Source organism: Caretta caretta, chromosome 2 (genome assembly GCF_965140235.1).
Source record: "Caretta caretta isolate rCarCar2 chromosome 2, rCarCar1.hap1, whole genome shotgun sequence".
Lineage (NCBI taxonomy): Eukaryota > Metazoa > Chordata > Testudines > Cheloniidae > Caretta > Caretta caretta.
The window spans coordinates 268,831,727-268,857,652 of NC_134207.1; the positions used below are offsets into that span (position 1 = coordinate 268,831,727).

Here is a 25,926-nt window from a genome sequence, read left to right on the forward strand (position 1 = left end):
TGGCCCCCCTGCACAGCGCGAGAGGATGAAAACTAAACCCACATGAAAACACAATCCACTCTCCTATTTACCCTCTTCCCTGGGCTCAGCGAGCCCCTGCCCCAAGGAGCAGAGCAAAGCATGGGAATGAAAAGCTGCTCAGAATGCTCCAGCAGCCCTTGAAACACACTAGACCAGTCAGTGGGAGGAAGAAATTAACAACAGCCACCGCGGGTCTGCTACAGACCCCTGCACAGACCTATTGCGCTGGCAGACACCTTGCCACAAAGACGTGCAGAACTATGGCCTTTCCTGCCCAAGCCCAGACTCAGCGACCCTAAACAAAAGGTGGAATCGGGGGGCACAAAGCACCGTCAAAACCCAGAAAGGAGCCACTGTGACCCCAGTGGGACAGAGCCAGGATCGGAGTCGAAAGTGTTCCTGTCTCCGTGTCCCAAATACAAGCGCAAAGCAGGATTCCACCACCTTATCAGGATCTATGACCGCATCTCCCTGGGGAATAATGCGGCTCACACTATGGAAAATGACAGGATGACGCTACAGAGCAGCCGGCCACTGGGGCAGGAACGAAGAGAAATGGACCCAGGGATCAAACTCCAAACACGCTTGTCACCCTGTCCTGAGCACAGTGCCCCAGTCACAGTCTCCCCAGTGCTGTATGCACAGCGAACACCTCCCTACTCCAACATGGTGTCCCCTGCGGCTGCATCCTGGGTCGGTCACACCCACCCCCGGCAGACACCTGCAAGGCCTGGCTTTAAACCACTTTGGCAGCATGCAGAGAGCTTGCCGTGCCAACGGCATCTCGCTGACCTGAAATGGCTGCTTATGAACGTCGGGAGAGTGATGGACTCCGTGTGTCTCAATGCTCCGGTGAGCGAGAACCAGAGGGGCAGGAACTAGCCGTGTATCTAAAACGTTTTCCTGCATCAGCAGCGTCATTCTGCTTCATATTCCACTGTTAAAGGGCTTTCCTGCCACTCCCCATCCCCACTGTATCGCCGCTGGTCGTTCCACTCCCTCCACCAACGGGGAGCCATTTCTACCTCCTCTTTCTACTAATTGCCCCCATTCGATGCTGTCACTGATTCTGGCCAGATTTTCCTCTTGAACATCATCCAGCATCGCTTCGATTCGTGCCCTTTGAGAGCAATTATTTCTGTGCAGTGTTTTCCCTTAGTTACTGTTTAGCTGCTTTGGTGGCAGGGGAGGAGGTAAAGCCGGCTGAGCCACTGTATTCTTGGAACAGGGCTTGTTTGTGTGTTTCTGTGTTTTCCGAGAAACAGAAAGTGTCTCCCAAGCATTTGCTGGGCGCCTCCCTCGGCCCCATTCCACACACATGGGGCGGCATCTGACTGGTCTGACTCTGCACTACAAAGTCAGGTTGACTAGGTGTGCATGTGTCCACACTTAAATTTGTGTCCCACCAAAGTCAGCGCCCCGTTACAGCAACGCAGTCACACCGCCGCCTGGAGCAGTGTTGAGCCAGGGTCAATTGACCGAGGCCGACACAGCGTGAGTGTAGACACTGAGTTAGTTGTCGTCCTGACGCATGGGCGGTGGATAAACCGCAGGCTTGGGGAGGCTACGCCCCACTCCTGGCTGTCCTGCTCCTTCTGCCCAGGGCCCTCCCCTCCTGCCTCCCTTCCTTCGCGGGAGCCCAGAGACCCCCCCCCTCTACCAGCCCTGGGCTGCCCGAGCACTTCCAGCCCTGGCGTAGGGGTGCTGCACCCTCCTCACCCCCCGCCATGGAGCGCTGCGCAGGCAGAGCGGTCTCCAACCTGAGCGGGCAGCACGGCCCCAGCCCCCCAAGCACCAGGGGGGTGGGCAGCGCAAGCCCTGGCTCCAGCCGCCTGGACTCCCTGTCTGCAGGCCAGCCACCGTCAGCCCCAGCCCAGGGCAAGGGAGCCTGAGCCCTTCCAAAAATGGGGCTGAGGGCCCCCCCTCCGCCTGAGATGGAGGCAAAACAGCCCCGTGCCCATGTCCCACAGCTGGCCGTGCAGATGTCCCCAACCTGGCTCCAGTGGGGGGGCCTCATAGCCGCAGCCTGGCCATGCTAAGAGCTGGATGGGCAGTTGTGGGGAGCCGCGGCAGACCCTCCACTGCCCCACAGGTTCCCCGCCCAGGGCAGGGAGAGGGTCCACGACTCCATGGCCCCTCACAGCTGACTGCCCAGCTCTTACATTGGCCGGGCTGCAGCTCCGAGCCCCCCCCACCCATGGAGCCAGGTTGGGGCAGATGTGGGGAGCCAACATGGTGTTGCAGACCCTCTACTTGCCCTGGGCTGGGCGGGGAGCCTGGAGGGCTGGGTCACGGGCCACTCTCTGCCCCCACCCCCGCACCCTGGGCAGGTGAACGGTCCGCCACAGCTCCCCACAGCTGCCCAGCCTCCCTGGCTGGTCTCCATGCTGGCCTGGCCAGGGGTAGGGCCTCGGGGGAAGAGGAGGGGAAAGGAGCGGGGTCCGCGGGGTCTGTCCTGGTGAAAAGTGGAAGGTCTCGGCCCCCCCCCCCACACCGTTCCGGCACCAATAGCCCAGCGGTCCAGACACAGGGGAAGGAAAGATCTGCAGCAGAGAGGGGTGGGAAGCAGGAGGGAGCCTGGAGGTGGAATGTGGGGGGGCCCACACAGGCTGTTTGGGGGAAGCTCAGCTTTCCCCTGCCTTTGATGCCTGCTGCCCATGCTCAGAGTCCTCCAGCAGCTGTCCCACGATGCCCGACAGTGATCGCACGTAAATGAAAGGTTAGGTACAATGTAAGCCAAGACTATTGGTTTTTAAAAGAAAATGCTTTTATAAATGGTGCATTATTTCCTGTAACTGAACGTAGCTGGGTTTGTTCAGTGGGTTTTTTACTGAGTTATAATCCCCTTTCTGATATAATCATGTGAACTGCACTGCCCAGGAGTCCCCGGAGACCGGAAGCCCACAACTCCTCTAAAGCCCTGTGAATTTCTGAAAGGCCTTTTCCTGCTTGTCCAGCCTGGGGAGACCCTGGGTGTGCAGCTCCCCAGCCGACCCTGCCGGCCCCACACGCCAGTTGCCCTCCTGCTTGGAGCAGACAGGAGATGCGGGATCTCTTGGGCCCATGGGGAGAAGAGGCTGTGCAGACACAGGTATGGACCAGCCATAGAAACGTGAACCTCTACGAGCAGATTGTACAGGGGAGCCAGGGGAAAAGTCTCCTTTCTCGTGATGTCATCTGTGGCAAGGGGGGGTCCGGTGCCAAAACAGGGACATGTGTGCCATCCTTTGCTCCACTGCAGCTCGGGAACCCATCGCTGCAAATCTGTGAACCCTGGGCTCTGGGTCTGTCGCACCAGGAAGCTGGCTCCTGTCACCAATGTGGGCAGTTTCTCAGGGGTGTATGAAGACTTGTTTAATTACAGCGGCAGCCATGGCTGAGAGTCACTAACTGTTTAACAGAGAATTTTCTAAGTGCTCTGAAATGTACCTGCTGAATCAGATTGAAAATTGCTGTGCCCCTGGGGGTGCCAGGCAGGGTTAATGGTCCATATTTGGGATTTTTGACTAAATGGGTCGTGAGATGAAGCCCCCTATAAATCACATGGCATCTACGTTTCCTAGCACTCATGGTGGTTTTCTGTTTGCCTCTGAAGCTCAAATGGTTCTGTTTCCTCCCTCCCTCCAACCCTAACCCCAACCCGCACCCTCCCTCCCACTCCCATCCCTACCCCCCAGGTGTTCTCACCATCTTGGGATTGATCTCACCGAGTGTCTGCCCCTTTCGGGAAGCAATATTCCCACAGTTCTTCAGGCTGAAGTTTGGAACTACAACATAGGGGGAGCCAAGCTGACGTACTAAAGAGAGTCAACGGCGCGTACGCTATAGACCCATATGTCCTGCAGCTCCACCTGGTAAATTGTTTGAATCACTCATTAAAAAAAGAACATCAGGAAGGTCATGATCCTACAGGGTCTAACCAGCATGGATTCTGCCAACAAACATCACGTCCCACTCGTCTCAGAATTCTTTGACATGTTCCCTGGACAGAGGAGAGCCATCGGAGCCTGCTCTTGCTTTCTTTCTCCTCGCCCGAGTTTGATCCACGACAACGCAGGGCCGGTGTAACCACCAGGCGAACTAGGCGGTCGCCTAGGGCACCAAGATTTGAGGGCGCCAAAAAGCAGTGTCCCCCAATTTTTTTTTACCGTATTGCTTAGGGGCTGGTACCTGTCAGTCTTCAGTGCCCGGGCCGCACCAGGGCCAGCAGCCTCTTCACCTCGGAGTATCCCTTGCTTGCCCGGGGGCCACTGCTCCTCTCAGGCTCCCCGGCTGAGAGCGGCTGGAACCGGGCGCCGCTCGGGGGGAGCCGGGTGGCCCGAGCCCAGGGCGACTACACTCCCCGCCTGCCCCTGCTGCTGTGGAGGCTGCTGCCGCCCCCTGGGCTCGGGCCAACCGGCTCCCCCCGAACGGCGCCCGGTTCCTGCCGCTCTCGGCCGGCAGGTGCGGGGCCCCAGCCGAGCCCGGCCCCTTGCATCTCCTCTGCGGCGGCACCCCCCGCCCGCCTCCTCCCGGGGGACCGCAGCCGGGGAGCCTGAGAGGAGCAGTGATAGGAAAAAAAACCCAGAAAACGACCCTATAATCATGTGAAGCTACGCTGCTGTCTTTTTTCTATGCTTATCTGTCCTTTCTACTTTGTTTATGGATAGAAAGAATGTGAACTGTGTGTAACCTGCACTCCCTGCTTTTGGGGAGAGAATTCCTTATACAGATAAGCCTCCATGCTCGTACCTACCCCAGAACTTCAAACAGACTGGGTTAACCGGTTCGAACTGGAAGAGATATCACAATGTATGTTGAACCAAGCTATAAAAGCTCATCCCTGTTCTTTGTTCGGGGCTTCACCATTTTCCTCTGAAAAGGAATTGGTGAGCCCTTCAGCTGTCGTATTTGCTAGCAATAAAGTGCCTCACTTTATCAAAGAGCCAAGACTCTGTGTTTTGTTTGGCTAATACAGAAGTCCAGGGAAGGCTACCCTCCTAACCCTAGACGGGAGGGGAACCCTTTTTCCCTAACAATTTGGGGGCTCGTCCGGGATCGCCTCTTCTCCGGACCGGTGGACGGTCGGGACTCTGAATCCTTCTTGCCGGCACCCGGGTTGCTTTAACCCTGAAGGCTTCCCGTCTCGCTTCCACCCGCCGCTTCGGCGAAATAAGGCATCCCGAAGGCACTAGGGTCCGGACCTATTGGTGAACACCGGCCGGTGGGAACTTGGTGAGTTCTGAATTTTTCCTTTGTGATTGTCTAGACAACAGCCGGGGGTCCCGTCTTTGGGAAAAGATGGGGGGGGGGGTCCAGTAGAACTGTTGATCCTTCTACGCCTCTGGGCTATATGTTAAAACATTATGATAGGGATATCAAGGCCTTACAATCGGATGGCAACAAAGCTTTGTATAAGTTTATATTTTTGTGTCAAGGTCCCTGGGTGGGAATGACGCAAGACGACCCGGAACCAGGAAATCGCTGGCTGGGGGAAGGAACATTTGAGTTACATAACATTGTTCAATTACGAAAAGTATTGTATGATTTACAACCGCGGCAACTTAAGTATTCTGATGTATGGATAAGGGAGGCCGAACGGCGCAAAAGTGCCAGTGTAACTACTAGTTTACGTGCTGAGGTAGAAAAACTTAAAGCCATGCGGCCCCCACCATACAATCCAGAATCTAGTCATGCTGACCAGAAGCTAAAAACGTCAAAGTCTATTTATCCCCAACTCCCATTGAAAGAAGCAGGGGATCCTATACCATTGGAAGAATGTAGCTGGCTATGGGGTGGGGTACCGCAGCCTGACCCTGATGCACCCACGCCCCCAACCGGGGAAAGGAGCGGTCCCACTCTCCCACTAGCTACCGATACCCCCACAATTAACGCAGAGCGGGGGGGCGATCCGGAGGCTGGCACCTCTACCAGGGGGTTGACACGTCCTGATCTGCGACACCTCAGTGATGCAACCCCTTCAAAGACCCGGTCACATGGTTCTCTAGGCACCCCTAAGGCAAAAGTTCTTGGAGCTGCAATAGCTAGTGCAGTCCAAATGCCTATGCGACAACTGCCGAGCGGTAGGGGGGGGACACAGATGGTGTATGTCCCTTTTACCAGCACGGATCTAATGAATTGGTCATCTACTTTTCCCTCATTTCGACAGTGTCCGGAAGAATTTATTAAAACGTGTGTAACCTGCACTCCCTGCTTTTGGGGAGAGAATTCCTTATACAGATAAGCCTCCATGCTCGTACCTACCCCAGAACTTCAAACAGACTGGGTTAACCGGTTCGAACTGGAAGAGATATCACAATGTATGTTGAACCAAGCTATAAAAGCTCATCCCTGTTCTTTGTTCGGGGCTTCACCATTTTCCTCTGAAAAGGAATTGGTGAGCCCTTCAGCTGTCGTATTTGCTAGCAATAAAGTGCCTCACTTTATCAAAGAGCCAAGACTCTGTGTTTTGTTTGGCTAATACAGAAGTCCAGGGAAGGCTACCCTCCTAACCCTAGACGGGAGGGGAACCCTTTTTCCCTAACAGCAGTGGCCCCCAGGCAAGCGGGGGAGACTCCGAGGTGAAGAGGCTGCTGGCCCTTGCCCAGCCCGAGTGCTGGAGACTGACAGGTACCTGCCCCTGCCCTATCCTGGCACCGCCTGCCCCCCAACCCAGTGAGTGTTACCTGCCCCACCAGCCTCAGTGCCCTGCCCCACACTGTCAGCCACCCCAAGCTCACTGTGACACCAGCACCCCTTGGCAAAGGGCCCCCTGATCTTCACAAACAGCTGTCACCGCAGGCCTGACAAACTCACTGCACCCCACACGTGTCTTACAGGGCACTTACCCACAAAGAAGAACCTGGAAGGGATCTACACAAGGCTGGTAACTTGTCAAGAGTGAGAATCTTTGTGAGATGTGTGCATGGGTAATACTGAAGGAATAATGTATTTACCTTAAAAGTCTGCTTTACAGACTTGGAGTAGAAATTAGTCACCAGGGGATAATGGCCCTTTGGGGCAAGGGGGATTTGTCACCCTGCCTAACCTGGCTGGTGATGCAATGCAAGGCTCAAGTGTTTAGCTTTGCACAATAGTAAGACCTTGAATGGGACACCATCAAAGGCAATGGCAAACAATTGAAACGCCTTGTAATGTTTCTTAATGTTAAGAAACATTACAACAGCCGTTACCCGTTCTGACAGGCTGTTTATAATGCTAAGTTTACTAGTTTTCGGAGGTTGTTGGGGGGAAGGGAGGGGAAGGGAGAGGCGGGGCGCAAGGTGGAAGTTTCCCCTAGGGCGCAAAATATCCTTGCACCGGCCCTGCGGCACCCCATGACGGCTTAGCTTGTTTGGTAGCCTCTTGTGCAGGACTTTGTCAAAGGCCCTTTGGAAGTCTGAGGGTCTGTGCACACAGCAAACGCTGTGCATGGGCTCCCCTCCCCCAGGTAGCTTGACTCCAGCTAGTGTGGGTAACAATAGCTGTGTAAACACCACAGTGCAGCCTCCAGAGGGGGTAGTGCGCAGAGTCCACACTCCCAGTCCATGCTGGACCAAAGGCCAAGTTCCATCATGGCAGAAGGTTCCATGCTAGGTCCTGTGTTGTTTAAGATATTTATTAATGATCTGCTTGGTGGGAGGGGTGAGCAGGGAGGGAGCAAAATCTGCAGCTGACAACAAGCTATTTAGATTAGTCAGGATCAGAGGGGGCTGTAAGGAACTTCAGAGAGACCTAAAGAAGCTGTAGGAACAGGCAATGAGTAAAATTCACTGTTGATAAATGCAAAGTGATGCTCACTGGAGGGAAAGATTTAAACTCCTCACATATTTTGTAGGTTCCTAGGGTAATTGTACTAACTCATCAAAGGGTACTGAGCATCACTGTAGACAGCTCGGTGATGACCTGTTGACAAGTGCTGGAGGAACCGACTAGGGGTCGTGCTCTTCTTGACCTCCTGCTCACAAACATGGAAGAATTGGTAGGGGAAGTAGAAGTGGGTGACAACCTAGGTAGCAGTGACCATGAGATGGTTGAGTTCAGGATCCTGACAAAAGGAAGAAAGGAGAATAGCAAAATACGGACCCTGGACTTCAGAAAAGCAGACTTTGACTCCCTTAGGGAACTGATGAGCAGGATCCCCTGGGAAGCTAATATGACGGGGCAAGGAGTCCATGAGAGCTGGCTGTATTTTAAAGAAGCCTTTCTGTGGGCACAGGAACAAACCATCCTGATGTGCAGAAAGAATAACCAATATGGCCAGCGACCAGCTTGGCTTAACAGTGAACTCTTCGGTGAGCTTAGATGCAAAAAGGAAGCTTACAAGAAGTGGAAACTTGGACAGATGTCTAGGGAGGAGTATAAAGATATTGCTAGATCATGCAGGGGTGTAATCAGGAAGGCCAAGGCACAATTGGAGTTGCAGCTAGCAAGGGATGGGAAGGGTAAGAAGAAGGGTTTCTACAGGTATGTTAGCAACAAGAAGAAGGTCAGGGAAAGTGTGGGACCCTTACTGAATGGGGGAGGCAACCTAGTGACAGATGATATGGAAAAAGCTGAAGCACTCAATGCTTTTTTTGCCTTGGTCTTCACAGACAAGGTGAAGTGAGCTGTAGCTCACGAAAGCTCATGCTCAAATAAATTGGTTAGTCTCTAAGGTGCCACAAGTACTCCTTTTCTTTTTACAGACAAGGGCAGCTCCCAGACTGCTGCACTGGGCAGCACAGTATGGGGAGGAGGTGAGCAGCTCTCAGTGGGGAAAGAACAGGTTAAGGACTATTTAGAAAAGCTGGACGTGCACAAGTCCATGGGTCCAGATCTAATGCACCTGAGGGTGCTGAAGGAATTGGCGGATGTGATTGCAGAGCCATTGGCCATTATCTTTGAAAACTTGTGGCGATCAGGGGAGGTCCCGGACGATTGGAGAAAGGCAAATATAGTGCCCATATTTAAAAAAGGGAAGAAAGCGAACCCAGGGAACTACAGACTGGTGAGCCTCACCTCAGTCCCCGGAAAAATCATGGAGCAGGTCCTCAAGGAATCCATTGTGAAGCAGTTGGAGGAGAGGAAAGTGATCAGGAACAGTCAACATGGATTCACCAAGGGCAAGTCATGCCTGACCAACCTGATTGCCTTCTATGATGAGATAACTGGCTCTGTGGATATGGGGAAAGCCATGGACATGATATATCTTGACTTTAGCAAAGCTTTTGATACGGTCTCCCACAGTATTCTTGCCAGCAAGTTAAAGAAGTATGGGCTGGATGAATGGACTATAAGGTGGGTAGAAAGTTGGCTAGATTGTCAGGCTCAACAGGTAGTGATCAATGGCTTGATGTCTCATTGGTAGATGGTATCAAGCGGAGTGCCCCAGGGGTTGGTCCTGGGGCCAGTTTTATTCAACATCTTTATTAATGATCTGGATGATGGGATGGATTGCACCCTCAGCTAGTTCACGGATGACACTAAGCTGCAGGAGAGGTAGATACGCTGGAGGGTAGGGATAGGGTCCAGAGTGACCTAGATAAATTGGAGGATTGACCCAAAAGAAATCTGATGAGGTTCAAGAAGGACAAGTGCAGAGTCCTGCACTCAGGAAGGAAGAATCTCATGCACCGCTACAGGCTGGGGACCGACTGGCTAAGCAGTAGTTCTTCAGAAAAGGACCTTGGGATTACAGTGGACGAGAAGCTGGATATGAGTCAGCAGTGTGCCCTTGTTGCCAAGAAAGCCAATGGTGTATTGGGCTGTATTAGTAGGAGCATTGCCAGCAGATAGAGGGAAGTGATTATTTCCCTCTATTTGGCACTGGAGAGGCCACAGCTGAAGTATTGCATCCAGTTTGGGTCCCCCGACTACAGAAAGGATGTGAACAAATTGGAGAGAGTCCAGCGGAGGGCAACAAAAATGATTAGGGGACTGGGGCACGTGATGTATGAGGAGAAACTGAGGGAACTGGAGTTATTTAGTCTGCAGAAGAGAAGAGTGAGGGGGGATTTGATAGCAGTCTTCAACTACCTGAAAGGGGGTTCCAAAGAAGATGGAGCTCAGCTGTTCTCAGTGGGAGCAGATGACAGAACGAGGAGTAATGGTCTCAAGTTGCAGTGGGGGAGGTTTAGGTTGGATATTAGGAAACACTATTTCACTAGGAGGGTGGTGAAGCACTGGAATGGGTTACCTAGGGAGGTGGTGGTGGAATCTCCATCCTTAGAGGTGTCTAAGGCCCAGCTTTACAAAGCCCTGGGTAGGATGATTTAGTTGGGGATTGGTCCTGCTCTGAGCAGGGGGTTGGACTAGATACCTCCTGAGGTCTCTTCCAACCCTAATATTCTATGATTCTATGATCCTATGATAAGAAAAAGCACTGAATATTGGGACTGTCCCTATAAAATTGGGACATCTTGTCACCCTACTTGAATCATTCCTGCATGCCTGGGGTCCCCGGGCCCTTTGAAATCGCCCAGGCCCCTGGGCAATTACCCCCTGCACCCCACCCCCATCGGCAGGCCTGAGATCACCCAAAAACAGTGTGTTTAGGGAGAAGCGGAGGGGACCAAGGAGGGACCCCATTACAGAGCACACACACATACAGAGCCCAGTCCTGGTCCCATCGAAGCACAGGAAAAACGACTCCTCTTGTTATCAGCAGGAATTAGGCTGGGACCCAACAAAAAATATTAAATAACAGCCTAAGTACAATCTCCTGTTACCAGATATCGCCAGTGCATGAGCTCTCAGGGCGATTTAACAATACAGGAACTTTGAAGAACAAACAAGCGGCTCTTTGAGCTAGAGGGAGCCAAGGAAACTTTGACATGTGGAAATGTCAAATCGGGGGAATGTTTTCATGTTGCGTAATTCAAACACCATTTCATGAGTCACCATCAGCCTCCTCAGAAACTCTTGGTTTACAAAGTCAAGCTGGGATTTTTTGGGCCTAACACATTTTCCAGGCTAAAGTTATAGGGGGGCTAAAACGGGGCTTTCAAATGAAAGCTGGTGACAATATTAATGTATCATCTTGGATGGTGCGTGGCTGCTGCAGGTAGCAGGATCCACCACAAGGATCTAGCCACAATCTGCCCGCTGCTCAAACGGTGCCACTCCCGAACCCGGCATTCCCCAGGCTGGGGAAACCCCTTTATCTGGCCCAGTCCCCTTGCCCATGTTCTTAAGAACATAAGAACCACCAGACTGGGTCAGACCAAAGGTCCATCTCGCCCAGTGTCCTGTCTTTCGACAGTGGCCAGTGCCAGGTGCCCCAGAGGGAATGAACAGAACAGGGAATCATCAAGTGATCCATCTCCTGTCACCCATTCCCAGCTTCTGGCAAAGAGGGAAAGGCCCTCAGAGTTGGTGCAGAACCTCCCACAACGTCCCCTGAAGCCACATGAGATTTAAGGGAAAACAGGGATGTTTTGGTGGGGTGGGAGAGTGGGGATAAATGTCCTGCAGGGGGTGAGGGGTGAAAAAGCTGGGGCAGGATTAGGGGAGATTTTCCCCCATTGCTCCATCAGAGATGGGGACTTTATACACGTTTTAAAATGGAGCACAGATCAAATGTGTTTAAGTACGTTTTTCAAGTTAAACCTTTCATGAGACAGTGCCCTAGTAACGACACTGTTTTGTCTCGGTTTGTAGGAGTGAGGATGATACCATCTGGCTTCAGAACAAATCAGACAGCTGCCCGTTGGTAGGGAATAAATACCCTACCTGTTCAAATTACCTGATGCTTTCTTTTCCTCTTCTGAAACCGAATTGAAACCTTAGCCTAAATGAAAGCAAAAAACCTGTAAGAAATCTGGATTCAGGAATCACACCACTGCAAGGTTTCAGAGTAACAGCCGGGTTAGTCTGTATTCGCAAAAAGAAAAGGAGGACTTGTGGCACCTTAGAGACTAACCAATTTATTTGAGCATAAGCTTTCGTGAGCTACAGCTCACTTCATCGGATGCAAGGCTGTGCGGTAATGCCTCAGGCAGGTTAGCAGCTGCTGGAGTTCAGTGATGGTCTCATTGGGAAGTGCAACAGCGCCCCCTCCAGGAAATGAAGAAGGTTTGTATTATTTGTAGTGCTGAGCCCTAAAACACGAGAAGAATCCAGCAGGTTTTTATTATAACGTCACCAGTTCTTGTAATTATACAAGAGCTACCTGAAACCTCATTCACCTAAATCCTATTGAGGCTGGTTTTTCCTCTTTGAGTGACCAGGCTCCATTGCAAGCAACCCCTGAAATCTTCCTAGAGGAGTGATAGCAACTGAATAACTGTAAAAAATACAACTAGGTCAGCACAGCTGGATACAGTCGTGTAGCCAGAACTCACCCTATGCCGGTAAAGCTTTTTCTATACACATGCATATCTACTGAGCTGATATAACCTCATACCCTAAAGCGTCTGTTCACAGAAGAAGGTTGTGAAACAAACCCCCAGACTAAGGGGTTCATCTGTTGCTGGGGACAGAAACCTTTCTTGGTGCTCCCAGCTCCCCACTCTGGAGCTGAATGGGCTCCCAGCTCCTTCTCCCCTCAGCACCTCAGCTCCTATCAGTGATATAATAGAGAGGTGAACCCACAGTGCAGGACTCCTCTGTCTATCACCCCTCCGGTGCTTTGACACAAGGAGCTTTGGGACACCTCCTCTTCCAGCCCCACGGCAAGCGGGCAGCAGTTCCCTCCGCAGGGGGCAAACTGCTCTATGGAGGGACACCGCCAAATAAAAATTGCATCTGCTCACTCCAGCTCTGCTGACTACACAACACGTTCTGTGGTGTGAACAGGGGAACAGCATCACCCAGACAGACCTTCTGCCAGACACTCGTACAGCATCGCCCTCTGCAGAAAGGAGCAAAGATCGTTTTCCCTGACCTCTGATCAAGAAACCAAAAGGCCTGGCTCCAAACCTGAGCCAGAACCCTCCCCCCGCCAAACAATGCACGTTTTCTCCACTCTTTCCACATCACAGACATGCAAACAGCTTGCCTTTCACAGGACACAGAGTCCTGGGACTGAGGCCAGGAGTTTTCAAGCAAGTAAGATCGACAGATGAGATGAGGCCAGTCTGTTGTCCATAAGCAGCACCCCATCTCCTCCTTTGCACGTACAATGCTCAGTGCAGAGATATGCCCCTGGGGTTTCAGGTTTGTGACGAATCCCACAGCATGGCAGCAAGTTTGTCTGACACCTCACAAAGCTAGAGAGATAAAAAGCAAAAGGGTCTGAACTCAAGGCTTTGCTCTGCACAGGTTATTAGCGGCTGTCAAACACACCGTAGCTAATAGTGGGGGGTGGGTTACTAGAGGTACGTTCAGATTTTGACAAACAGCCAATATTGAGGACGCTGAAGCCAGAGAAGGGAATTTGCACTGACCACTCGATCAGCTTTCTCCTGCCCCACAAAGACTCTCCAGCAATGCAGCCTGTAATGGGGGTCTGGCCCTTTAAGGCTAGAGGATGTAGTTACTCATTCCATGTGCCCAGGGAAAAACAGAAGGAGGCCTTGAAGCAGGCATTGGGAGAGAGGCCGCTGGTCCTGGGGAAGAGTCTGTGTCTGGGAGATCGAAGGTAGAGAAAAACCCAGTCCACAGTTCCTGCAAAGGCCTGGGACCTGGAACGTTGTAGCATGAGTGGGGCAGTGCTCCCCCTCTCCCAGCTGCCCCAGACAGGCGTTTGGGGTAATTAGACACAGCTGGGAAGGGTCAAGGAGTGGTCAGGTGCCTGGGGTTGGGTGACTCAAATGGAAGCTCCTAGTAGTGGGGCCACTCATGCATTCCTGGAATACCGGATGTTCTGGTACTTCTGGGAACGGTGTGACCCTGCCCCCTCTGATGTGATCCCTCCCCCACTGGCGTGACCTCACCCACACCATCAAACCGCACGGCGGACACCGTTTTGAAGAGCTCGCTGGCCCGCCCCAGCCGGTGTGACCTCGCCCGCACTGTGCAGGTAAGGTCATGGCAGCCGGGGTGGAGCGGCGCGCTCTTCACAATGGCATCCCCTGTCTGGTAACAGACAAATCATCTCCGGCTTTGTCTCTGTGCCGGACCGGGGACAAAGCTCAGAAAGAGGCAGAGGAAGGGCTGCCTTCATGCTGCCGGCTGTTCTGGTGCCAAAGCAGCCTGTGGTGAGTGAAAGGCAGAACTGCAGCACTGCTTGGGCAGAATGTATTTTCTGGAAAAAAATTCTGCAGGACGCATGAATTCTGCACGTGGGCAGTGGCGCAGAATTCCCCCAGGAGTAATTCTTCTTGATGAGCCATTAACACCTGTCTGGCCAGTGATGGGTGCTCCTTTGTCCATATGGAAAGGCCAGCTGTGGGCATCTCCCAACCTCACATTTTTCATTTCAGTAGCACATATTGCAATACTTCATAAGGTCACCTACAATGATCATAGATACAATCCAACAAGATCTTAAAATGTTCAACATATCAACACTTTTTTTAAAAGGGTACCCCAAGCATCACAGCTAAATGCCAGGTAGAACAAATTGTTTAGCATCAGTAGTTAACACACCTTCCAAGGGACCATTCAAGGCAGAGTGGCCCATTAACAACTCTGCAGTCATGGGGTAAAACAGCAGGGGTTCGTGGGTTACAGATGGTTGTAATAAGCCAGGACTCCCATGTCTCTGTTCAGCCCATGATTTTAGTGTCTAGCAGAGTTGTGAATTTACGCTCCCAGGCTCATCTTTTGAAAGTGTTGTGCAGGTTTCCTTTGAGGATGAGGGTGAGGACTGATTGGTCAAATACAGAGTGATTGCTCAGAGTATCTTTCCCAGACCTGAAGAAGAGCTCTGTGTAGCTCGAAAGCTTGTCTCTCTCACCAACAGAAGTTCATCCAATAAAAGATGTCACCTCCCCCACCTTGTCTCTCCTGAAAATATATTACTAAGAGTGGTGGTTCTCACTCTGTCTCAATCTGTTCTCAGATTGCCATCAATCACCTTTATGCATCTTCCAAACCTTTGGCTTCCTCTTGGAGGAAAAGACAATGAGAGTCAATAGGCCCATCCCAACGAGGAGCCTTAATTAAGCTACAGCTTTAACGGGGTAGAAAATGTAAGTTTAAACGAGTTTGGAATAACTTGCTGTGAGGCCCAGAAAAGCAAAGGTCAAATGGGGCAAACTGCCTATTCCCCAAGAAATCCAAACCGCCTGGCCATCACCCCAAACTGTACATTTGTCTTATAAATGAGATCTAGGGCTCTCTATGTCAACGATCGGTCTTGTTCTGCCAATCAAATGCCTCATCCTGTGATACGCCTCGGAACAGGTGAAGAGAAAATTCTTAGACATAGTCAACAGCCAGACTGTGGCCACTGAATGCAGGGTTTAGAGGAACTATAAGGGATTTCGGCTTGTTGGCATAGAGAGGACTATGGAAATTGCTCCAAGGAACTCTGGGATACATCCAGAAGACTTCTGGGACCTGCGTCAAGCTGGGGACATGTGCACACAGGACAGCAATAAAGCTGAGACCCCAGGTCCCATCTTAACAGAGACTTGGACCCTCCAGCCCTGCAGGGCCTTGGGACCCTAGGCTTGAGCCCTCGGTTAACACAATTGGTGTGTGGACGCAAGGGGGGTTAGGGTTGAGCCTCACATTGCCGTGTGGACAGACCTGGAGAGATTGGAACCATAATGTTAAGCAATTACTTGTGATATTTTAAGATTGTCCATTTCATGGTAAACCATTCAGACAACAGGGACCGTAGAGACAAGTGCATCCTTCCTCCTGGAGGAAATACTGGAAATATGATGACTGGGTTAGGTGCTAAGAAACTGATGATTGATGATCATAAGTGGCTGTAATAAGAAATTTGGTGATTTGTGTGTTCCTCAGTATAACGGCTGAGCCCCACATCTCCAACCACTGCTAGCCACTGCTTGCCAGACGGTATTGGTGTGTCCAGTACATGCTTAGAACCAGGGCTGGATTTCCAGTTAGGCACAGTAGGTACTTGCCTGGGGCACCGGTGTTCTTGGGGCACCTAAAAGTTAAAAGTGGGTTAAAACATTTCATTTTTTACAGAAAACACAAAGGTCAGCTGGGGGTGGGGGGAGCGCTGACGATGCTGAGCCTAGGGGTGCGTAAGGTATAAATCCAGCCCTGCCTAGAAGACTGGTTGTGTCTATACTTGCTTGGCGAAGTGCTGCGGCTCCTGGTTGTAGATGTCAGCCCCCTGGGTTCAATCCTTGCTGATGATCCCCCAGGGGGACGTTGTACAAGGAAAGAGACAACGGGAAGCCAAGTTCTGCTCTGCTGTGTGTGCGGCTGCTCTCGGAGTCACCTGGCCACTTGTGCCGGCAGAAGCTCACCCTGAAGCTGCGGAGCTTCTTGTTTTGTCCTTGTCTCCTCTCTGAATTGCTGTTACATGAAACAGCCCAAGATCCACCAGTGGGGCAAGATACAATCTGTGAAGAGCTCCTCTCTCTTTCCCCCGGTTAGCAGGGTAATAGCAGCCTGAAGAAACAATGACAATTAACGCCACATCATGACCTGGGGAAGCGAAAGGCCACCATGGCGCCAGACCCTACAGTGGGTGAGCAGCCGCTCACAACACAGAGAGACCTGGTTTCTCTGCCTTCCCCTCCGTAGGGAGAGATGGTTCTGGACAGACATGTCCCTGTAGTCCCAACCCTTAGAGGTGGGAAAGGCCTGTCCAGCCCCTTGCCCATCTCCAGAGCAGGCTGCTCCCTGGAGCACAGAGTGACCTGGAAACACTGCACCAGAGTCCGGCTAATATTTGATTGTCAATGAACCGAACCGAGCCCAATGCTGTGGACCTCGCAGGGGAGAACGTGGAGAGAGAGAAAAGACTAAACCTCGGGCTGTCTGTTCCCCTCTGCTCCCCCATTTCACCCCGGGGCTCCTCCTCCCCCACGGCTGCTGAAGGTGCTCGCTGTCTCTGTCTCTGGGAGCATGTTGCAGGCGGTAGCTGGGGTTGGTGAGTTTGATGGCGTCTGTGTTTCAGTGGCTGGGTGGCACCATCCCCTCTCTGGCTGCTCCTCGCTCCCTCCATCAGTCCCATGCCAGGAGAGGGGGGTACAGCTGGGTCACTGCCTGCCACATGATCTGGGCTGGGGAGGGACCTGCAGAAAGGCCATGGGAGCCAGGGAGCCCCAAGTGCGCTGTCAGCCTGATGCTGTCAGAGCTGCAGTGCTCGGGGCTGCTGTTAGTCGCTCTCACCTGTAAAACACCCGTCCCCATCCCCTGACCCCCAGCACACCCTGGCCAGGCAGAGCAGAGAACACACCCCTTGGCCAGGCACCGAACTGGGGCTCCAGCCCCACTGAGATCAGGGGACAGGCCTGGTTTCATGTGTCCGTCCTGCCTCTGCAAGCAGGGTCCCAGGTGCTTTGAGTCTCCAGATGTGCTGTGTTGTGACAGGACCATGAGGCTCCATACATGAGTGTAGCGGGCAGTCACCTCACTCCAGTCAGAAAGGGGTTAAAAGGGCAGGCTGAGCGAGGTGAAGGAGACTCTTGCTCCAGCTGGGGAGCAGAGAGGACCAGGCTCCCTGGGAGAGCGAGCAGGGTACCTGAGACAGAGCAGGGCTGGGGAAGGGCAGGCAGAGCTGGGGTGCTCTGGCCTAAAGGCCTGGGGAGGTACTAGGGCTGCAGGGAGGCAGCTGGGGATGGAAAGGCAGCAGGTCCAACCCCCTTGCCAGTGATGAGTGGCCATTACAAACTGCAGTTTGCCCGTGAGAGAAGGGGCTAGATGACGACTGGCAGGAGCCACTGAGGCAAGGTGGGTATAGGGGGCTGGGGTTCCCCTGGGAGGGGAGACCCAGAATGTGGGGGCACTGCTGTGGAGGAGCACCCTAAGGTGAGGGGCACCAGAGTCTGGGAGGGTCACGGGGCCAGAGGTGGTGGAGACAGCAGGGCAGGTAACAGGGTGAGACACCAGCCCATAGAGGGCGCTCCAGGGCTGTGAGAGCTAATTCCCTGAGGCAACCAGCAGGAGGTGCCATACTGGTGAGTCAGCGCTTTATGACAATGAGACTGGCATCAGCACCCGGCAGCCAACGCTAGGGCACCAGGCTGGTGTGTCACATCCCTGCGTGAGGAGGACACAGTGTGAGCCTGCACCCTGCACGCTGGGGCAGTGACGGGACACGGAGACTCAGAGCTGCCGTGTGAGTATCAGTCCCCCGGGACGGACCCCGCACCAGGAGGGGCTGCCCCAGCAGTAGCCCCACGGTGACGTCACAGGCAGGGGGTGCAGCACACACAGGTGCCGGTTCTGCCCTCGTCAGCTCCCCGGCCAGATCCTCCAAACCAGGCTGGTCCCGCAAACCTGGGAGCAGGTGTCGCCTGTGTGGGCAGGTGAGTGAATGAGCGAGTGCCTGGGGGGGGGGTGAGATGCGGGGGGAAGAGGGCAGCACAAGCAAAACCCTGTTATAGATAACCCCAGTCTGAGGCCCCAAAGCTTCAGCAACCGCCCTTCAATACACTGCAGAGGGGAACTCTGGGGAAATCCTGGAGCCCCGGCAGAGCCAGGCAGGGGCCAGGAAGGCTCAGGAGGATGGAGGCGGAGCTGTGAGCAGGCTGCCTGGGCAATCCAGGGACGCAGGGAAGAAAGGTAAGCAGCAGGATACGGACCCTGGACTTCAGGAAAGCAGACTTCGACTCCCTCAGGGAACGGATGGCCAGGATCCCCTGGGGGACTAACTTGAAGGGGAAAGGAGTCCAGGAGAGCTGGCTGTATTTCAAGGAATCCCTGTTGAGGTTACAGGGACAAATCATCCCGATGAGTCGAAAGAATAGTAAATATGGCAGGCGACCAGCTCGGCTTAATGGTGAAATCCTAGCGGATCTTAAACATAAAAAAGAGGCTTACAAGAAGTGGAAGGTTGGACATATGACCAGGGAAGAGTATAAAAATATTGCTCGGGCATGTAGGAATGATATCAGGAGGGCCAAATCGCACCTAGAGATGCAGCTAGCCAGAGATGTCAAGAGTAACAAGAAGAGTTTCTTCAGGTATGTTGGCAACAAGAAGAAAGCCAAGGAAAGTGTGGGCCCCTTACTGAATGAGGGAGGCAACCTAGTGACAGAGGATGTGGAAAAAGCTAATGTACTCAATGCTTTTTTTGCCTCTGTTTTCACTAACAAGGTCAGCTCCCAGACTGCTGCACTGGGCATCGCAAAATGGGGAAGAGATGGCCAGCCCTCTGTGGAGATAGAGGTGGTTAGGGACTATTTAGAAAAGCTGGACGTGCACAAGTCCATGGGGCCGGTCGAGTTGCATCCGAGAGTGCTGAAGGAATTGGCGGCTGTGATTGCAGAGCCATTGGCCATTATCTTTGAAAACTCGTGGCGAATGGGGGAAGTCCCAGATGACTGGAAAAAGGCTAATGTTGTGCCAATCTTTAAAAAAGGGAAGAAGGAGGATCCTGGGAACTACAGGCCAGTCAGCCTCACCTCAGTCCCTGGAAAAATCATGGAGCAGGTCCTCAAAGAATCAATCCTGAAGCACTTGCATGAGAGGAAAGTGATCAGGAACAGCCAGCATGGATTCACCAAGGGAAGGTCATGCCTGACTAATCTAATCGCCTTTTATGATGAGATTACTGGTTCTGTGGATGAAGGGAAAGCAGTGGATGTATTGTTTCTTGACTTTAGCAAAGCTTTTGACACGGTCTCCCATAGTATTCTTGTCAGCAAGTTAAGGAAGTATGGGCTGGAAGAATGCACTATAAGGTGGGTAGAAAGCTGGCTAGATTGTCGGGCTCAACGGGTAGTTATCAATGGCTCCATGTCTAGTTGGCAGCCGGTATCAAGTGGAGTGCCCCAAGGGTCGGTCCTGGGGCCGGTTTTGTTCAATATCTTCATAAATGATCTGGAGGATGGTGTGGATTGCACTCTCAGCAAATTTGCGGATGATACTAAACTGGGAGGAGTGGTAGATACGCTGGAGGGGAGGGATAGGATACAGAAGGACCTAGACAAATTGGAGGATTGGGCCAAAAGAAATCTGATGAGGTTCAATAAGGATAAGTGCAGGGTCCTGCACTTAGGACGGAAGAACCCAATGCACAGCTACAGACTAGGGACCGAATGGCTAGGCAGCAGTTCTACGGAAAAGGACCTAGGGGTGACAGTGGACGAGAAGCTAGATATGAGTCAGCAGTGTGCCCTTGTTGCCAAGAAGGCCAATGGCATTTTGGGATGTATAAGTAGGGGCATAGCGAGCAGATCGAGGGACGTGATCGTTCCCCTCTATTTGACATTGGTGAGGCCTCATCTGGAGTACTGTGTCCAGTTTTGGGCCCCACACTTCAAGAAGGATGTGGATAAATTGGAGAGAGTCCAGCGAAGGGCAACAAAAATGATTAGGGGTCTGGAACACATGAGTTATGAGGAGAGGCTGAGGGAGCTGGGATTGTTTAGCCTGCAGAAGAGAAGAATGAGGGGGAATTTGATAGCTGCTTTCAACTACCTGAAAGGGGGTTCCAAAGAGGATGGCTCTAGACTGTTCTCAATGGTAGCAGATGACAGAACGAGGAGTAATGGTCTCAAGCTGCAGTGGGGGAGGTTTAGATTGGATATTAGGAAAAACTTTTTCACTAAGAGGGTGGTGAAACACTGGAATGCGTTACCTAGGGAGGTGGTAGAATCTCCTTCCTTAGAGGTTTTTAAGGTCAGGCTTGACAAAGCCCTGGCTGGGATGATTTAACTGGGAATTGGTCCTGCTTCGAGCAGGGGGTTGGACTAGATGACCTTCTGGGGTCCCTTCCAACCCTTATATTCTATGATTCTATGACTTCCAGGCACCATTGCTGTGAGGTGCCTAACCCCTATTGACTTTCCACGGGAGTTAGGAGCCTAGTGGCTCCTTCTGCCTTTGGAAATCTCCCTTTCTGCCTCTTGCCTCTGCAGGTGGATGTTCCCCTCCCCCGGTCAGGGTGCCCCATTTGGGGGTCAGCAGTGGACAATAGGTCAGGGTTAGCTAAGCCTGGACTAATCTCAACCTTAGCCCTGCTCTAGGTGCAGGCCAACACCTCCTGCCTCGATTTCTCTGGTCCATGTTGACCCCCAGGATCCCCGAAGGCTGATCTCGACCAGTGAAATTGAGGTACAAGGTGTTAACCTGCGTCTAGACTAGGGAAAAGGTCATGTTAGGTTTGGGTTAGGTAACGTGTGTGCACCAGGGCTCAGCCTAGTCTCAGCCACAATAACCTGTTCTCACCAACATATACACACTGAGAATGTACAAGGTCTGTAAGACAGGTCACCAGAGAGGGGCAGGTTCTGTTCCGATGAGGGATAGGAGACAATGCCTGTAGTCTGTATTGTGTGTCTGACCATGGAAGTCAAAGTGCATATGGAATCACCAGCTAGTCAAGATTGCAAAGTCGATCAGAGAGCACAAAAAGGAAGGAATGTGCCGCAGGAGGGTGTCCAGTTTAGGACTAAGATCAAAGAATTCGTCAGGTCTATCAGGAGAACGCAGGGAGACATCACCCAGGATCTTTCACCTAGGAAGTGAGCTGATGGTGGGCTTGCTTCATGAATGGAAGATCACAGCCATGCCAGGCTGTAACACACTGGGAGGATTTTGGGTGAGCTTCTGCTCTGATGACATCATAATGTCCCATGAGTTAAGCTGAGGCTTTAGAATGTGGGCTCTTGTTTTATTTTATCTGTAACCCGTTGTTTCCAGTGCTGCTACCGGCTGCCATCGGCCTCTCTGGTCTTTGTTAAATGCACGTACGCTTGCCTTCTCTATATACGAATCTCAGCGCCGCGTGCGAAGTGGAGCTAGGGTGACCACATGTCCCGATTTTATAGGGACAGTCCTGATTTTTGGGTCTTTTTCTTATATAAGCTCCTATTACCCCCCACCCCCGTCCCGATTTTTCACATTTGCTGTCTGGTCACCCTAAGCAGAGCTGTGTTCCCAGGGTAACTAGTAAGCTTTGCAGTACTGCTCCTTTGGGAACCGCGGGTCTGTCATTCAGCGAGTGTCCAGGGGCTCCAGGGCTGGACACCGCAGGGGATGCTCGGAGAGCCCGGGGCTGGAGCGTGTCTGTTGCTAACCTGCAGAGGGGGAGCGGAGCCTGCGTAGGCTGAGAGGGGGGTGCTGGGAGCTGACCCCTGCCAGGCACAGACGAGGCTGCCTCATGCTAAGGGCAGGTGCTAACGAGGGGCCTCCCAGCCCTGGGTACCCCTGGGAAGTGTCACGGGGCATCGGCTGCCTTCTGCATATTTACTGTGGTATAGGGGGCCTTCAGTAGCCCCCTAGGGCTGCTGGAGCTTGTCACCCGTCCCCCCCGAAGGACCCTCTCCTCCTCCTCAGCTGGTGGGGCTGGGGCTGCCAGAACGCACAGTGTGCTCAGTTGGACACAGGTGAATTCAGGTTTCCTGGGGCCCTGAGCCAGAGCAAGTGGGGGGACCCCTCCCCACCCCTTCTGCCTCAGTCCCGCCCACAGTCCCACCCCTTTCTGCCACTTGCCCGGGGCCCATCCTTGTTCTACCCAGGGTTCCCCATTCCACCCACCACTACAGCCCCGCAACCCCTTTTGCTCCATTCTGCCCCCCCACTGCAACCCCAAGACCAGAGAAGCTTCGTCCCCCCCGCCATGGCCCCAGGGCACAGTGGGGAGTGAGAGCTTCTCCAGTCCCAGAGCTGTAGTGGGGGTCGGGGTGCTGGGGCTCGCCCCGACACCTCCCGCGCTTCTGTGGGGGACCAGAGTCGGGGCTTCTTCTGCCCCGCCAGGAGCTTCTGCTGGAGAATGGAGTCAGGTGCGGGAGATTTCCCTGCCGCCACCGGCTTCTGCCAGGGATGGGTCGGGCCTGTGCCACTGGGCGGGGGGGACTACGTCCCACGGCTTCTTCTGGGTCAAGTTTGGGGTGGGGCGCTGGGGGCTTCCCCTGCTGCTGTAGAACTGATCAATTAAATTGTTTTTAATTGTTCACTTTATTAATATAACTTCATAAGTAAAGTTTTATGAATGAAACAACATTCATTCATAAAACCAGGTACCCCAAGAACTGGCTAATTGAGTTTCACTTGCAATCCAATTGCTGCTTAAATCACTGAAACTTGCACGGCTTCAACATGGGAACTTCTGCTCCCGGTTTGCCATTCCTTACACGTGTCCACGGTGTAACCCAAACTCCATTTTAACTTGTCCCAAACTCCATTTTAAAATGCTCACTTCATTTTTGCAAAACCCTGCTGTAATCTGATTCGTGTAGTTCAGATGTGGGAATGAGGGATGGATGGATGATGGAATCAACCTCCAGCCCCAGCTCATCCTGATGAAATAAAGTGTAAACACCAAGGGCTGAAGATGCAGACAACAGCCCTGACAAAGCAAGAGGAGTCCACCCTCAAAAGAAAAGAACAAAAGTACAATTGAAGAAACATCAAAGCCAGGTCCCAGGCTGAAAGTCACGTCTGCAATTGACGGGGGATCAATCACACCGGACCCAGAGGCAGCGTGACACCGCAAGACCTATAGACCTTCTAAATGGAAAAGCACCAGGTTTAAGATGGATTCCAGGACCAGGTGACATGGTCACATGTCCTGTGAGACCCCAACCTTCATTCTTCCAGCGCTGGTCTGCACGTACCCAGGAAGTTTTGCAAGTAAACAGAGCCATTCATAACCAATTGTCATAGGTTTCAGAGGAACAGCCGTGTTAGTCTGTATTCGCAAAAAGAAAAGGAGTACTTGTGGCACCTTAGAGACTAACCAATTTATTTGAGCATGAGCTTTCGTGAGCTACAGCTCACTTCATCAGATGTTTACCGTGGAAACTGCAGCAGACTTTATATACACACAGAGAATATGAAACAATACCTCCTCCCACCCCACTGTCCTGCTGGTAATAGCTTATCTAAAGTGATCAACAGGTGGGCCATTTCCAGCACAAATCCAGGTTTTCTCACCCTCCACCCCCCCACACAAATTCACTCTCCTGCTGGTGCTAGCCCATCCAAAGTGACAACTCTTTACATAATCAAGTCGGGCTATTTCCTGCATAGATCAAGGTTTTCTCACATCCCCCCCACCCCCATACACACACAAACTCACTCTCCTGCTGGTAATAGCTCATCTAAACTGACCATTCTCCAGGTTTAAATCCAAGTTAAACCAGAACATCTGGGGGGGGGGGGGTAGGAAAAAACAAGAGGAAACAGGCTACCTTGCATAATGACTTAGCCACTCCCAGTCTCTATTTAAGCCTAAATTAATAGTATCCAATTTGCAAATGAATTCCAATTCAGCAGTTTCTCGCTGGAGTCTGGATTTGAAGTTTTTTTGTTTTAAGATAGCGACCTTCATGTCTGTGATTGCGTGACCAGAGAGATTGAAGTGTTCTCCGACTGGTTTATGAATGTTATAATTCTTGACATCTGATTTGTGTCCATTTATTCTTTTACGTAGAGACTGTCCAGTTTGACCAATGTACATGGCAGAGGGGCATTGCTGGCACATGATGGCATATATCACATTGGTGGATGATTTCAACAATTTCCATCCCACCACCAACCTCAGCCTGGTCCAGTCCACACAAGAGATCCACTTCCTGGACACTACAGTGCTAATAAACAATGGCCACATAAACACCACCCTATACCGGAAACCTACTGACTGCTATTCCTACCTGCATGCCTCCAGCTTTCACCCTGACCACACCACACGATCCATCGTCTACAGCCAAGCTCTGCGATACAACCGCATTTGCTCCAACCCCTCAGACAGAGACAAACACCTACAAGATCTCTGTCAAGCTTTCTTACAACTACAATACCCACCTGCAGAAGTAAAGAAACAGATTGATAGAGCCAGAAGAGTTCCCAGAAGTTACCTACTACAGGACAGGCCTAACAAAGAAAATAACAGAACGCCACTAGCCGTCACCTTCAGCCCCCAACTAAAACCCCTCCAACGCATTATTAAGGATCTACAACCTATCCTAAAGGATGACCCAACACTCTCACAAGTCTTGGGAGACAGGCCAGTCCTTGCCTACAGACAGCCCCGCAACCTGAAGCAAATACTCACCAACAACCACATACCACACAACAGAACCACTAACCCAGGAACTTATCCTTGCAACAAAGCCCGTTGCCAATTGTGCCCACATATCTATTCAGGGGACACCATCACAGGGCCTAATAACATCAGCCACACTATCAGAGGCTCGTTCACCTGCACATCCACCAATGTGATATATGCCATCATGTGCCAGCAATGCCCCTCTGCCATGTACATTGGTCAAACTGGACAGTCTCTACGTAAAAGAATAAATGGACACAAATCAGATGTCAAGAATTATAACATTCATAAACCAGTCGGAGAACACTTCAATCTCTCTGGTCACGCAATCACAGACATGAAGGTCGCTATCTTAAAACAAAAAAACTTCAAATCCAGACTCCAGCGAGAAACTGCTGAATTGGAATTCATTTGCAAATTGGATACTATTAATTTAGGCTTAAATAGAGACTGGGAGTGGCTAAGTCATTATGCAAGGTAGCCTGTTTCCTCTTGTTTTTTCCTACCCCCCCCCCCCCAGATGTTCTGGTTTAACTTGGATTTAAACCTGGAGAATGGTCAGTTTAGATGAGCTATTACCAGCAGGAGAGTGAGTTTGTGTGTGTATGGGGGTGGGGGGGATGTGAGAAAACCTTGATCTATGCAGGAAATAGCCCGACTTGATTATGTAAAGAGTTGTCACTTTGGATGGGCTAGCACCAGCAGGAGAGTGAATTTGTGTGGGGGGGTGGAGGGTGAGAAAACCTGGATTTGTGCTGGAAATGGCCCACCTGTTGATCACTTTAGATAAGCTATTACCAGCAGGACAGTGGGGTGGGAGGAGGTATTGTTTCATGATTTCTGTGTGTATATAAAGTCTGCTGCAGTTTCCACGGTAAACATCTGATGAAGTGAGCTGTAGCTCACGAAAG

General features: G+C 52.0%; 1 long non-coding RNA gene across 1 annotated transcript; it reads right to left on the reverse strand.

Annotated features, from left to right (window-relative positions):
• Nucleotides 1–11,890: 11,890 nt before the first annotated feature.
• LOC142070719 (uncharacterized) lies at nucleotides 11,891–13,827 on the reverse strand. Its single transcript, XR_012666669.1, has 2 exons — nucleotides 12,980–13,827; nucleotides 11,891–12,080 (listed from the first exon to the last, which is right to left on the reverse strand). It is a non-coding gene; the product is annotated as an uncharacterized LOC142070719 (long non-coding RNA).
• Between the last annotated feature and the right edge of the window lie 12,099 nt (nucleotides 13,828–25,926).